The sequence below is a fragment of the Salmo trutta genome, unplaced genomic scaffold, assembly GCF_901001165.1.
Source record: "Salmo trutta unplaced genomic scaffold, fSalTru1.1, whole genome shotgun sequence".
Classification (NCBI taxonomy): domain Eukaryota; kingdom Metazoa; phylum Chordata; class Actinopteri; order Salmoniformes; family Salmonidae; genus Salmo; species Salmo trutta.
This window is the reverse complement of record NW_021823104.1, coordinates 388,321-390,820: the sequence shown is the minus strand read 5'-3', so window position 1 is coordinate 390,820 and position 2,500 is coordinate 388,321. Positions and strand designations below refer to the sequence as shown.

The 2,500-nt window shown below is 44.1% G+C and overlaps 2 protein-coding genes across 7 annotated transcripts in view; both read right to left on the bottom strand.

Annotated features, from left to right (window-relative positions):
- The window catches only part of LOC115188923 (AP-5 complex subunit zeta-1), a 389,472-nt gene that overhangs the window by 305,479 nt on the left and 81,493 nt on the right, over window positions 1–2,500 (bottom strand). The gene's annotated exons all lie outside the window — the stretch shown is intronic.
- The window catches only part of LOC115188922 (caspase recruitment domain-containing protein 11), a 92,616-nt gene that overhangs the window by 40,170 nt on the left and 49,946 nt on the right, over window positions 1–2,500 (bottom strand). The gene's annotated exons all lie outside the window — the stretch shown is intronic.

Genomic DNA, 2,500 nt, shown 5'->3' with positions numbered 1-2,500 from the left:
AGTAGTATCTTTCTGTGTGTTACCACTGGTCCAGAGTAGTATCTTTCTGTGTGTGTTACCTGGTCCAGAGTAGTATGCTTTCTGTGTGTTCCTGTCCAGTAGTAAGTATCGTGTCGTTGTTACCTGGTCCAGAGTAGTATCTTTCTGTGTGTTACCCTGGTCCAGAGTAAGTATCTTTCTGTGTTGTGTTACCCTGGTCCAGAGTAGTAATCTTTCTGTGTGTGTTACCTGGTCCAGAGTAAGTTATCTTTCTGTGTGTTTACCTGGTCCAGAGTAGTATCTTTCTGTGTGTTACCTGGTCCAGAGTAGTATCTTTCTGTGTGTGTTACCCTGGTCCAGAGTAGTATCTTTCTGTGGGTTACCTGGTCCCAGAGTAGTATCTTTCTGTGTGTGTTACCCTGGTCCAGAGTAGTATCTTCTGTGTGTTACCTGGTCCAGAGTAGTATCTTTCTGTGTGTTACCTGGTCCAGAGTAGTATCTTTCTGTGTGTGTTACCGGTCCAGAGTAGTATCTTTCTGTGTGTGTACCCTGGTCCAGAGTAGTATCTTCTGTGTGTTACCTGGTTCCAGAGTAGTATCTTTCTGTGTGTGTTACCTGGTCCAGAGTAGTATCTTTCTGTGTGTTACCTGGTCCAGAGTAGTATCTTTCTGTGTGTTACCTGGTCCAGAGTAGTATCTTTCTGTGTGTTACCTGGTCCAGAGTAGTATCTTTCTGTGTGTTACCGGGTTTCCAGAGGAGTATCTTTCTGTGTGTTACCTGGTCCAGAGGAGTATCTTTCTGTGTGTTACCTGGTCCAGAGTAGTATCTTTCTGTGTGTTACCTGGTCCAGAGTAGTATCTTGGTGTATCCGGTCCAGGTAGTATCTTTCGTTGTTACCTGGTCCAGAGTAGTATCTTTCTGTGTGTTACCTGGTCCAGAGTAGTATCTTTCTGTGTGTTACCTGGTCCAGAGTAGTATCTTTCTGTGTGTTACCTGGTCCAGAGTAGTATCTTTCTGTGTGTTACCTGGTCCGAGTAGTATCTTTCTGTGTGTTACCTGGGCCAGAGTAGTATCTTTCTGTGTGTTACCTGGTCCAGAGTAGTATCTTTCTGTGTGTTACCTGGTCCAGAGTAGTATCTTTCTGTGTGTTACCTGGTCCAGTAGTAGTATCTTTCTGTGTGTTACCTGGTCCAGAGTAGTATCTTTCTGTGTGTTACCTGGTCCAGAGTTAGTATCTTTCTGTGTGTACCTGTCCGAGTAGTATCTTTCTGTGTGTTACCTGGTCCAGAGTAGTATCTTTCTGTGTGTTACCTGGTCCAGAGTAGTATCTTTCTGTGTGTTACCTGTCCCAGAGTAGTATCTTTCTGTGTTGTTACCTGGTCCAGAGTAGTATCTTTCTGTGTGTTACCTGGTCCAGAGTAGTATCTTTCTGTGTGTTACCTGGTCAGAGTAGTATCTTTCTGTGTGTTACTGGTCCAGAGTAGTATCTTTCTGTGTGTGTTACCTGGTCCAGAGTAGTATCTTTCTGTGTGTGTTACCTGGTCCAGAGTAGTATCTTTCTGTGTGTTACCTGGTCCAGAGTAGTATCTTTCTGTGTGTGTTACCTGGTCCAGAGTAGTATCTTTCTGTGTGTTACCTGGTCCAGAGTAGTATCTTTCTGTGTGTTACCTGGTCCAGAGTAGTATCTTTCTGTGTGTTACCTGGTCCAGAGTAGTATCTTTCTGTGTGTGTTACCTGGTCCAGAGTAGTATCTTTCTGTGTGTTACCTGGTCCAGAGTAGTATCTTTCTGTGTGTTACCTGGTCCAGAGTAGTATCTTTCTGTGTGTTACAGGTCCAGAGTAGTATCTTTCTGTGTGTTACATGGTCAGGTAGTATCTTTCTGTGTGTTACTGGTCCAGAGTAGTATCTTTCTGTGTGTTACCTGGTCCAGCGTAGTATCTTTCTGTGTGTTACCTGGTCAGAGTAGTATCTTTCTGTGTGTTACCTGGTCCAGAGTAGTATCTTTCTGTGTGTTACCTGGTCCAGAGTAGTATCTTTCTGTGTGTGTTACCTGGTCCAGAGTAGCATCTTTCTGTGTGTGTTACCTGGTCCAGAGTAGTATCTTTCTGTGTGTTACCTGGTCCAGAGTAGTATCTTTCTGTGTGTGTTACCTGGTCCAGAGTAGTATCTTTCTGTGTGTTACCTGGTCCAGAGTAGTATCTTTCTGTGTGTTACCTGGTCCAGAGTAGTATCTTTCTGTGTGTGTTACCTGGTCCAGAGTAGTATCTTTCTGTGTGTGTTACCTGGTCCAGAGTAGTATCTTTCTGTGTGTGTTACCTGGTCCAGAGTAGTATCTTTCTGTGTGTTACCTGGTCCAGAGTAGTATCTTTCTGTGTGTTACCTGGTCCAGAGTAGTATCTTTCTGTGTGTTACCTGGTCCAGAGTAGTATCTTTCTGTGTGTGTTACCTGGTCCAGAGTAGTATCTTTCTGTGTGTTACCTGGTCCAGAGTAGTATCTTTCTGTGTGTGTGGTGTGTGTGT